Genomic DNA, 13589 nt, shown 5'->3' on the forward strand with positions numbered 1-13589 from the left:
CAGCAATGTCAGCACTGGGAGTCCTTGCTGTGCAATTTTTTTGCTTCCTGGTGTATTGACTTCCTGTGAACGTCCCCAGCAAATGACACCGAAGCAGACTAGAGGCACAGAGAGGAAGGTGGTTTCCCAGCCAGAAAGATCTTGATTGGAATCTAGTCTTTATTTTCTGGAGCGGATCCAGCATCCTTATGTGTAAAAATGCAAATATTGTTGCAATGTCACATTGTTAAATCACATGAAGTATTACCTGAACGTCTTTAGATGACCAACCCTGGAGCTCCCTGTTCTCTGTGGTCTCAAAATAAGAGAAAACGTAATTCCCCCCCCATCTCTCTCTCTCTCTCTCTCTCTCTCTCTCTCTCTCTCTCTCTCTCCACACACACACACACACACACACACACACACACACACACACACATTCATATAAAAATGATCTATAGTAGATAGGTGCCTAGGCCCACAGAAGTTAACAGTCTGGCTACGACATCCATGATAAGTGTCAGTAAGATGATTCTGCTCCAAATGACTAGTTTGCTCTCTAGTATATATTATATACATACAGACATATATGCTATACACATACATTATATATGCAGATGCACATATATACACATATATTTCTTTTTTTGTTGTTGTTGGTCAGCACAATTATTGTTGACTTTTGTTTTTTGAGGCAAGCTCTCATATATTAGCCCAGGCTGGCCCACAACTCACTTGTAGCTCAAACTGGCTTTTAACTCAGGACAGAGCCTTCTTGCTCAGCTTCCCAAGGGCTGGGATTACAGGCATGAGCTCCCATGCCCAGTTATCATGTGTTGCTTTAAAATGCAACCCGTTTGTACTTACAGGAGCAGTGAGATGTACTCAAAAGATTGATTGGTTATTTTAACTTCCCGCGGCTTTTCTACTGAATGGAGGTGCGATCACCGGAAATCAAGGAATTCCAGTGACAGAAGTAAAGGACACCAAGGGGAGGCTTGAGCCCATCCCCAGCCTGCACTATCTTGTTACTCTAACTCCGGCACAGTGTAGGGGGCCTCTTGCCTCTATGTAGTGAACACAGAGACCATTGCAAAAGAGAAGCACGTCACAGTAAGGAAGATCCTGTTTGTGCTTGGGTCAGGCCTACATACGTGATGTCGGCATGAAGTGAGAGCAGCTTCTCTAGGTGACAGGAAACTTTTCTACCCTTCACCTGGAGACCTTTTCCACCTGACTCCTTTGCTGTGTCGCTTCCCCCTGCTTTCACCTTCGCAGCCCCTCCTCTCACGCTTGCCTCAGCACCAGGAGTGGGCATCCAGGCTTTGGCAAGCTGGATGAGGAGGAGTGGTTCTCTCCTCTCTCTTACATATGAAGTGGCTTCTTTTTCTGTTTATATCTTCATGTGAACATTCTGGAGGGTAAGAATGACAGATTATTGGCTCAGTCACAATTTGCCTTACACATAACCTCCCTGCCAATTTCATTAAAAAAAAAAAAAGATGTCTTCCTTCGTGGAGGAAATAAGCCTATCTTTGTTGTAGTAAAAAATGTGTACGAAATTCATAGAAAAATCTGTTCTGTGAAGAGGAATTTTTTATTATGTGAGATACACCTGAGTCAGTTCTGAGCAGCCAGGCGTGAGGACTTTGGTTCACTTGTCTTTTGTCCTTCTATCTTTGCCACTGTCAAGTCATCTTGCTCCAGGTCTGTTCCTAACCTACTCTGAGAGCATTATTTTATGGCTAAATGGTGCTGCTGCTGCTGCTGACAATGATGAGTCTATCATCCCATTTCATATCCCAGGCAGAATGGCGCTAGAAAGTGCTGGAGGCCGAGCTCATACTGCATGATTATCACATTCATACATTGTCTCCATCTCAACAAGCTTCATTAACCTAGTCCTGTCTACATATTTCTTGCAATGACTCTGAATAAGGATAATTAATAATTTGCTAAGACCCTAAAGTGGAAAAATGAAGAATTTTAATTTAGGTGGTTTGATCTCATTCCCCCCCCTTTGGTATTTAACAAAAGTGTATTGAAAATCTTAAATAAAAAATACAATTACGTAAAGAAGAAATGTTAATTAAGATTTTGTATTATTTAAACAGTCTTAAGGAGAATAGAAAATAACTAGCTTATTCATGATTAATGCATGATGGGGTGAATAACAATTATTTTTCGATACGTTTATTCTCTTTAGAGGTTAATTTGTATTAGACAGAAAGAGGATGTTAACATTCTTTAATAGATTTTGGATCCTCCTAGGGTATTTTTAACTTGGGAACCCATTGTATATTTAATATGACTTTAATCACTGCGACAACAAGTTATCCCTTAACAGAATGCAGTATTTAAGTATAGCTGACCAAGATTTAGGCTCGTATTCCAACCCCTTAATGTAAATAGGATAAAATAAACAAATAAAATAAAACACACAGAAATTTATGCTAAAAATTTTCTGAAAGTCTTAGAGACAATATTTGCTCCTAAATAAATTACATCTTGAGAATGGCAATAAAAGAAAAACATTCTAAAATTCTGCTTCTGATTTGATTGTACTAAAGAAAGCACTTTGATTTATTGTATATTATTTTCAGGCATTTTTGAGCCTGGATGTGCTAGGTAACAGTAGGACTAAAGCATCAGAAGGTTTAGGAGAAAGAGAATATAAAGGTAGTATATATGTGTATATATATTATATATGTATATATTATATTATACATATATTATGATATCTATCTACCTATCTATCTGTCTGTCTATCTATCTATCTGTCTGTCTGTCTGTCTTCTATCTAATCATTGGGACTTTCTACATGTTTCATCTTGGGTATGTGCTGAGAATTTAATGTGTCCCTCTCCCTTATGTAGATAATGTCAAAACCATGTCACTAGAGAGTCTAATGTCTGATGTTTACTTATGAGAGGTGGCAGGCTGTTGTGGAAGCACAGCGTGAGCTGTAGGCTGACTAATGTGTTAGAGGCTACACAGAGACTGTAAACACTGCTTCTTTCAGGGCTGTGAGGTGCACAGTACTTGCCTCTGATGGGTGCTGTGTATCCTTGAAACACTAAAGCTTCCAAGAGGTTCGAAAGCCATGTTATTAATTAATAACCGACTGTGTGCTAATCAATATATCAGGTAGATACTATAATGGCTTATAAACATGATGACTTTGGAATGGCTCATGTATAAATGCTAATTGATTTAAAGTAAAGGGAAATTTCTGTCTATTGGGTCAATAGTATATGGATTATGACAACCTTTTAGTATGAGATTGCTAACGAATAGTCCTTCTTCTTTCTCAGCCCCCAGATTGTTCTGTGTTTTATAATCAGAAATGCCTGTAAACGAGATACATTAGAGCAATTATTGGCACCAGAATTCAATAACAGCAGTAAAGCCTTTTATAAGATTCCAAAGACACCACATTGGGACTTAAGAATATATAACATTCTACAATGTGGGAAAAATATAAATGGAAAGTTTTGCGTTTACCTCTTTATGCAAAAATGTGTATCACATAGGCATGCTATCCTTGATGCCTCATCAAAAATTTCAGGTTTTTGTTGCTTTTCTTTTTCATTTGTAGAGTTGAGAAATAGACCAGGGATGGGATCTGCCAGAAAAAAATGACCGCAAAGATACAGCTACCTTACTTGTTCTAACATCTAAATTATGAAGTGAATACATTTAAAGCAGACTTATACCAAAACAAAGAATTGCCAGGTGGACTTTTACCTAGGAGACTCCTACTGACCAGCACAGGAGCTGCTTACAGTAGAAGTATTATGAAGACTTAGGACTTGGTTATTATAATAGAGTTAATAAAAGGGGGTGTGATTAATTCTCTGTCACTGCACAAAGCAGTTCGTGCCTCATCTCCCCCTTCCACTGCTGTACTAGCTCTCCACCCCCATCTTATTGCTCCATTCTTGGAGGTCGGCTTTGGAATGAAGCCAGTTGCCTTTTTTTCCCTTAGACAAATTTTACATCAAAATACTGATTTTATATTTGAGGAAACTGGTGGCTTTGGAATAGTACACATGTCAGCTTTTATATGAATGTGCATGAAGTTTCAAAAGCCAAATGGGAAGGGATCTGTGACAAACAGCAGTCCTTTGCCTGAAAGACCTCTGCCTCGCCCACAGCTCTGGCTGCTTTCAGAGAGCTTGCAGCTTGCTGACTTCCTGGCATTTATCTTCGCATTCAAAATGAGTAACTTATATCACAGGCGCTTAGCTTTTCAGGGTTAGTGTCATTTACTGATTTCTCCTTGTGGAAGATAGGAGTTTAACGCTTTCATGTCTTTTCCTGCCCAACAACATTCCTAGGAAGTTTCTTCAGCTGCAACCTTCTTAGAAAGGGTCTAAGAAAGAATGTTCTTGAAGTGTTTCAGTATCTGAAACCCTTCCCGAGAATTTATGGAACAAAGTGAAATCTTTTCTTCCTATGCACAATAATCTTATAATCTGCTCAAGTGCAGGAAGCAGAGTGAGGCAAGAAGGAGCTTCACTTCCTCTGTGGTGACATACATGCATGTATGTGTACGTGTATGTGCATGTGTATGTGTATATGTGTGCGTGTGTGCACATGTGTTCATGTCTGCATGTTTGTACATGTGTGTACGTGTATACATGCATGTGTGTGTATGTGAGTATGTCTGTGGATGTGTGTGTGTGTGTGTGTGTGTGTGTGTGTGTAGGCTTTGTGGTGGAGTTGTGGGCATGGGAGTTTAAATTTAACAATAAAAAGAAACGAGCTAGTGAGAGAGGTTGGGCAAGAATGATCAAAGCTATGGGAAGGCAAATACAATGAAATGGGAAAAAGAAGGTGTGGTAACTAAAAGTAAAAGCCCCAAAGAGACTAAGATGAGTCAAAGAATTCATCTCCAGGGAGTTAAGGCCCAAGATAGTAGGGAAAACAAATGCTTTTAGATTTTCACACAAAGAGGCAATTTAAAAATTAGCTATGGGTGAAGGATTCAGTACACACACACACACACACACACACACACACACACACACACACAGAGAGAGAGAGAGAGAGAGAGAAAGAGAGGCATCTCTCCCATACATAAATGGGATAGGTGCCTACAACTGAGTGGCTGTGAATGGTCCCTGTACCAGCTAGACTCTGTATGGCTTCCAATTTGTGCAGGCTAAGTTGGGACTGGATGAAGGACAGAACAGGCATTGTTGTCTCCTAATCACTGGTGCTATAATTTCTCTGGGCTAAATTTTCAGGCAGTTACATTAAAACTTTCTCTTTTTTACAAGAGGATAATTTTTCAATACTCAATATATGCACCCATATGCATATGAACAAACACACACACATATATACACAAATGTATACACACAGACACATATAAATATATTCAAGTACACACACAGAGAAACAGGCACCCACACACCCACCCAACCCCATATATACATACATAAATGTATAAGTACAGGACGGAAAACCAGAATGAATTGAAGAAGCTGAAAGTATCCAGGCCTTTCTATTCACGCCACATTGACAAGTGTATTGTTGGCTGATAATTATTTTGATGATATATAAAAATATAGTTATTTTGATAGCATATCTTGACAATATTTAAATACAGGATATAAAAGCATTAGCTCTGTCTACACATACAACAGAAAAGGTTGGCAGTTGAAGACTGTCTACCTGACACTGTGGAGCCAGGACTTAAACATGGCTCCCACTTGTGTAGAGAGCTCTTTGAAATCCAGCCATCCTTGGAATTATGGTTGATCGTCTCTGTGAAGAATTGTCTTTATTCCTATGCCTTTGGCCAAGCTTATCTGTCAGTCTGCCTGCCTGCTGCTTTTATTTCCTTGGGATCCACAGTTACAGCGTGTGTTGACCAACTTCACCACACCACAGAGCTGCTGTTGCTATTCGGGTCGTGCACAGACCCAGACTCTCCACAAGAGAGATCCCCTTCAGTTTAGTAACCTATTTTGAGGACACGGGTTTGTACGACTGTCGTTTTTAACACCATTATCTTAAACAACATGTGGACTTAGAGTCATACATTAGCATAGGCAGCAAATGCATTTTATATGCCTGAAACTTAACCTGGGGTCCTTTGGGTGTTGCCTGGTTGCTGATTCTACTTGCAAATCTCGCCAAAAATATGTTTAGTTCCCATTTCATTGAAAAATGACTTAAGTCAACTGGAGCATTATAGGTTGAATTATTATTAAGAGGAGCCAGTTATGGTTTTTAGCCCTGTATTATCAATGAAAACATCTGGTTATATGCTGGTTCCTGATTTCAAGTAAATACTTTCATCACAAAATTCTCTTGATGATCAACTAAGCCCAATATGTATAGCATCCTTTCCCTGCCTTCACGAGGGTCTCAGTCATGTAAGAGAATCAGAACTCACCACACAATTAGAGTAGCCTACAATAAGGGCAGGGCGTCTTCAGCATGGCTAATAGGCTGTGGGATCAGAGAGGTATGCTTAGCCTCCAGAGCAGGGGAGAAACAACTGCATGCACAGGTTTCTGGATGGAGTGACATCTGAGCTTGTCAACAGAGGAAAGGAGTCACCTGGCAGAAGAAAGGAAGTTTACACAGACAAGCACCAGAAAGCACAGTGTTCCCAGACCAGCGAGCCTGAGTCTATATGGACAAGGCAAGAGCAGCCGATGGCAGTGCTGGGGGCTGGGGGTTGGGGTAAGCACAGGCAGAGGACTACAGCCTTGATTTTAAGGAAGCTGGGTTTTAGCAAAGCTTTGTGACTTCAAAAAGTTGAGAATCAGCACCATATACCTCAAGTCTTGTAGAAATAACGGTCAGTAGAACAGAATTAGGAGGAAGGAATATTGGGAACCTAAGACTAGAAGACCAGTTGAAAAATAGTGTGGCCTGACCTACTATTATGGGCACAGATGAAAGGAACAGATTATGGGAACAGATGAGAGGATGATTACTTTATCCAATGACACTTTTAGGTGATGTGGAGGAGGAGAGCCTATGCATGGTCACATTGGCTTTAGAGGTAATTGTTGTTGTCACACACACACACACACACACACACACACACACACACACACACACACACACACGCTTGAGCTAGAATTTAAGAATCTTTTTTCCCTTGTTTACTTCTTCACTTTACATCCTGTTCACAGTCACTCCTCCCTTCTCTCCAAGTCCTACCCTTATACCCCTCCCCCCATTCCCCTTTCTCCTTCTCCTCTGAGAAGGGAAGGCCCTCCATGAGTACCAATCCACCCTGGCACATCAAATCAGAGAAGGACTAGGCACATCTTCTCCCACTGAAGCCAGACAAGGCAGTTCAGCTAGGGGAAAGGGATCCAAAGGCAGGTCAGAGAGTCAGATAGTCTCCGCTCCACCTGTTAGGGGACCCACATGGAGACCATGCTGCACATCTGCTACATGTGGTCTAGGTCCAGCCCGTGCATGCTCTTTGGTTAGTGGTTTAATCTCTGTGAACCCCCATGGGCCCATGTTAGTTGACTCCGTAGATCCTCTTGTGGTGTCCTTGACCCCTCCTACTCTCTCAATCCTTCCTCCCACTTTTCCACAACACTCTCCAAGCTCCACCTTATGTTTGCCCGTGGGTCTCTGGATCTGTTTCCATCAGCTGCTGGATAAAGCCAATCAGGAGACAGTTATGCCAGGCTCCTGACTGCAAGCACAGCAGAGAATCATTAAGTGTCAGGGGTTGGCTCTCTTTCATGGGATGGGTCTCAAGTTGGGGCAGCCATTAGTTAGCTGTTCCCTCAGTCTCTGCTCCATCTTTGTCCCTGTGTAATTGGAGGCAGGACAAATTTTGGGTTGAATTTTTGTTGGTGGTGTCGTCCCCCCCCCAACCCTGACTAGAAGTCCTGCTTGGCTACATAAGGTCACATCAACCTTTACACCCTCTGCTGTTAGGAGTCTTAGCTAGGTTCATCCCCACAAACTCCTGGGAGCCTTCCCTATCCCAAGTCTGCAGCTTTCAGCTCATCCCAGAGATGTGCTCCCCTCTCGCCAATTTTCCTTCTCTCTCTCAACCTCCCTGCTACATCCAATCTTCAGCCCCATTTCTCTCCCCAACCCCTCTCTAGCCCAGCTCCATCCCTCCATCCACCTCCCATCACTATTTCATTTCCCTTTCTGAGTGAGAATCCTTCCTTGGGCCCTCCTTGTCACTTCCCTTCTTTGGGTCTGTGGCATGTAGCATGGTTATCCTGTACCTTATGGCTAATAAGCCACTTAAAAGTGAGTACACACCACTCATGTCTTTCTGGGTCTGGGTTACCTCACACAGGATATTTTCTAGTCCTTCCCATTTGCCTGCAAATTATATGATATCTTTGTTTTTAATAGCTGAGTAGTATTCTATTTGTAGATGTACCACAATCACTGTTGGATTATTTAATGATATTGTCAATACTTTTGGGAATCCAATTAAAAAATAATACCTAGCTGAGGGCTTTTGGGAAGACAGATCAGTGGATAAAGCAATTGCTGAACAAGTGAGAAATTTGGCTTTAATGATTGGATCCTTAGAATATGCATGAAAGCTGGGCAGGTATGGTAGTTATCAATGATTCCACCACTTAGAAGGCAGAGGAACTCTTCAGGGCAAAGTACTCAGCTGGATGAGTTAGAACTCATAAGCATAAGGTCTAATGAAAGATGCTGCCTCAATAAATGAATAGGTAACAGTCAGGGAAGGCATGCAGTGTGTCAACTTTGGGTTTCTACACACATAGAACCCCATATATGTGTATTGGCACACATGCAACATGTGTGCACATAATTTATGTACACATGCAAAAAATGGAAATATTAGGCTTTGATGTACAGTCTATGGCTGATGAAAAGGCACACATAGACATTAATATCCTGAAATTAATTTGCTTGTTGTTCTGCATAATTAAGGGAGTTTTGACTGTTCAAAAACACCTCACCTCATGCTTTAGAAATGTATGCCAAGATGCATTGCTATTTCTATGTTTAATATTTCCTTTCTTTTTCCAGTAATATTGACATCTGAATTTGAAGGTCTCATAAATTACAACAAAGCAAATAGTTCAAATTCCCAGAGAATCTCATTTTATGGATTTTAGTCACGCTCACCATCCTGAGAACTGAATGACGCAATCATATTTAATTTCTGTATCTCTGAGAATTATGTTTTAAACTTTAAAATGAAATGTTCTCATGCTTTTGTTTGCAAACATAAAAAAACTACTTAGTGGTTTGAATAGGTTTGGCCACCATTGACTCATGTGTTTGAATGCTTGAGAGGTGTGGTCTTGTTAGAATAAGTGTGACTTGTTGGAGAACAATGTGTCAGGGAGGGGGGTGAGGAGGTGGGGGTGGGGGTGGGGAGGTGGGGGTGGGCTTTGAGAACTCCTAGTCTTCAAGCTTCACCCAGGACTGAAGAGAGCTTCCTTCTGCAGAGGAGCCTGTGGAGGACCACGCCTGCCTGGATGCTCCATGCTTCCTGCCATGATGACCATGTGCTGAACCTCTGAAACTGTAAGCCAGCCACCAATAAACGTTGTCCTTTATAAAAGTTGCCTTGGTCATGGTGTCTCTTCACAGCAATGAAACCCAAGTTATGACAGACAATAGAGAAACAAAAGTGAAATATATAAACTAGAAAGCCATGCTTGCTTTGTCTGTTCTGTCACCCGAGAAGGTGTCTAGGGTCACATTTCAGGCGCAGCTATCTTCTAGACATGCTCACACACTTGTTCATGGCATGAAAATAGAATCTGCCTGTTAATAAATGGTGTCAAGTCTTTCCAGGCAACGAGATAGAGAGCCCTCCTTAACTGTGTTTTCACTTTTTATACGTGCGGTTTATGTGCTCTCTTAGTAATGATTTTTATTTCCAGCATCAACTGACAAGAGGCATTTTTGTGAATATCCTTACATGTGCAGGGGTCTCTGCATTTCCCCTCATTCTTTTCATCCGAGAGTTTCCAGAGAAGAACCCACTGATTTGGAGATAACATGTATTTTAAATTTTGGTAGCTATAGTTACCCCTCAGTACCTGTTAGGAAGTGGTTGAGAACTTGTGTAGACACACAAAATCTGAAGATAGAAAAGGTGGTTATATAAAGTGGAATTTGCATATAACTTATGTATATGCCCCTGTATGCTTTAATAACCCCCAGATGATAATATCAGTCACAATGTAAATTCCACACAAATAGGTTGTTATGTCGTATTTTGAACAATTAAGGGGACAAAAGTCTGTGTACACTTAGTGTGGTCATACATTTTTTATTCAGAGTCTTTTGGCCTGGGGTTGATTGGTACCCAGAGATACAGAACACTGACTGTGTTTTAAATTAGCACAGAGATGTCATACTTTCAACAAGGTATGAATGTACATCTGTTCACTTAATATTATTTAACTTGCTATATAATCAACTATATTTTTCTTTTCTTAAGAGACAGGAAAAAATCTTTAGTATTTTAATTATAATATTTTTATATTTTATATTTACTCTTTGTTGACCTTTTATTTTTGTGAATTGCTTGCTAAACTTTCTGCTAACTTTCTGTCGGGGTATTCATCACTCTATTAGCACTTACAATCTGTTTTTCATTTGTTAAAGCTTTTCCAACTTTTCCTTATAACTTGTGACTAGAAGTTTGGGCAAGACCATTCCCCTAAGGTAACAAACAGTAATTTTATTGGAAAAAGAATATGAGAAGCTATCAACAAAAATTTTTAAAAATGTTAGGGAGTATATTGATAACAATAAAAAAGGCAATTAGCATATATTTTAGAAGCATTCTCTATACAAGTGAAAATCAGGTTAATTTGGGCTCTAGATAGAGTAAGAAACAGAGTGTGGGTTTCTGTGTGACCTTTGCACATCTGTGTGACCTTCTGGAACTGCAGGTGGAACAGAGACGTCTCATGCTGCCGAGCTTCCATGCGTGAGCACGTGCAAACTTGAGTTAAGGAATGAAGATTGTAGCACTGATGTTTGCCTATGACCAAACTCCACACATCGCACACATTAGCTATTGTAGTGCTGAACCCTGGATGTCAGTTATGCGTTAAGGTATTTTTAAGAAGATCTAATAATTTGCATTATTTCTACAAATACAGAGAAAATAGAGGATACTTTCACTACAGTGGCATCATCATGAAAATGGCAATTTAAACTTTATAATTATTTATTGAGATGTTTCTTTCCTGAAGATCCTAGATTTTTTTGTTTGTGTAGATGTTAAACTTACACCACTGGAAGTGGCAGTTGTTGGTTTTAGGGTGGTACAATACTAGATAGAGCCAGAGGGGTCTGGAGACATCAGCACCATTCTGACAAGTTGAGGCAAAGGTCATCTGACCATTTAAGATATGCTAACTTATTCTAATTAGAGATCTATCTCAAAACAAATGCAAAAGATACCCTGGAACTGGCCTCCAAAAGATTCTTGAGTAAGTCCCATTGTCTGACAAAATTTTAGGTATTCTGGGGGAAAGTGTAGGAGAGAATTTAAAAAATAAGTTTTATTTTAAAATGCAGAAGAGGGGTTGGGGGATTTAGCACAGTGGTAAAGGGATTGCAGAGGAAGGGCAAGGCCCGGGGTTCAGACCCCAGAAAAAAAAAAAAAAAAAAAAAAAAAAAAAAAAAAAAGAACCAAAAAAATAAATAAATAAAATGCAGAAGAATGAATTACTGTTTTTCACCTTAAATTATTTTCTTTTCATTTAAAGCTTACTATACTTGTCAAATTCTACATCCCAGCTTATGGAAAAATGAAACTTTAAAGATTTGTAATTAATATACTACCCTAGGTTGTTGAAAATAGCTTTCTGTAAGATCGAGTCTCTGATAATTTTCCCTAAAAGATCACTTTTATTAGTACGACAGCTAATTTTCATTTTTATGCGACACAAACCCCTTTCATTTTATATGGTATTTTATATAATGATGTTTATTTCCTACACAAACTCTCTAGGATGTTTTATCTGTTTTATATCCCATTGAATTCTCCCCGAAACTGCACTAGTTTACAATAATTTTATTACTTTATTAATTAAACGTTTTCCAACAAGCCAGCTATGGCATTTCTTATCATCAAGGGTCCCATTAGTTTTTAATGGTGTGAGACAAAATTACCGTTTACCCACATGCAATTTAAGAGGCATCATTAACGCAGGAAAAGCACCAGGTGGGATTGCTAACGGTCACTGTTTCTCATTTTTGTTTTTATTTAAAAGGAATAACTGGTTTTGAGGGTATTCTTCTCTTTGTTGTGGTTGTTGCTGTTGTTGTTGTTGTTACTATATTGCCAACTCCTCTCTTAGATTTTATGACCGAGATAATTTAAAATAATGCTCTTCTGTTTCCTTAGGCACTCTTCAACAGTCTTTTACTTACGCGCACACTGCCGGCCTTTTTGTGTAGTCACGTGTGTTTTGTTTTCACAGACAACAGAACAAAGACTGATCCTCACGGGTTCCAGCCAGAGTTTTGGCCAATGTTTGGCAATGTGAGTGGCTTGGCCACAAAACCCTTTCTGTAGTCAGCAACTGCAGGAAGATGGTACCCAGGGCTCTGAAATCCAAAAGTGACTCCAGGACTCTTAGAAGACTGACACTTTTCTCTTTTTGTGTCAACAGAAAGAACTGTTGAAAATTAGTTCTATGTCATAGGGTAATAAGGCTTTGATACCTTGCCAAATGAAAAGCACTAATTTCTATATTTTAAACATAGGAAACCAACAAGAAATACTCAGTTTGTAGCAATGTCGATATTCTTCAACAATTGGGAAAAACCAAGCATTTTGTAATTCAGTGCGTTATTAAATACATGGAGAAGAAGGAAAGTCTCTGTTGCATCTGTCTCTAAGGAGAGGTAAACGTTTGCTCATTTACATCCTGAGTAAAGCACTAGTCAGTTTCCAATAAGAGGCAACATCCAGCACTGGCATCTACAAGGAATGAGATCATAAAACCTACTTAGGTGATTCTTGCCTGCTTTGTTTTTATTATGCAGCAAAGGTTTTGGTATATAAAGACATTGGAATTGAAAAGGGAACTGTCTCTTTTAAAAATTAAGGATTTAGGTAAGTCTTAAACTTTTTTTTTGACACAAACCAGATTAAAATTGACAAAGGTGGGGAAGTGCCTATTGCATAACAGTGCATTCGTGTGTCGCAGGAGAGGTGATTAAACCCAATTTCATAGAAACTCTTTTATTACTCTTGATATAGCTTATAAATCCATTTAAAGAAAGGAAGCAATCTATCAGGCCAGGAATCTGCTACTAGAGGGAAGGAATTGTAAGCCAAAGTAAAGAAGGAAAAATACAAGTGAAATCATATCTTCTTGATGGGGAAGCTTTGATATCTGAGAAGAAAGAGTTAACTGTTTAATATTAAGATACATTAATACATTGTTGGGCACTATTGAGAGGTGAAGCCCTTGGTCCTGCCAAGGCTGGACCCCCTCTAGTGTTTGGGAATGTCAGGGCAGGGAGGTAGGAAGTGGGGATGATTGGGGAGGGGAACACCCTTATAGAAGAAGGGGGAGGGGGATGGAATGGGGCTTATGAACGGGAAACCGGGAAAGGGAATATCATTTGATGTG

The sequence above is a fragment of the Rattus rattus genome, chromosome 4, assembly GCF_011064425.1.
Source record: "Rattus rattus isolate New Zealand chromosome 4, Rrattus_CSIRO_v1, whole genome shotgun sequence".
Classification (NCBI taxonomy): domain Eukaryota; kingdom Metazoa; phylum Chordata; class Mammalia; order Rodentia; family Muridae; genus Rattus; species Rattus rattus.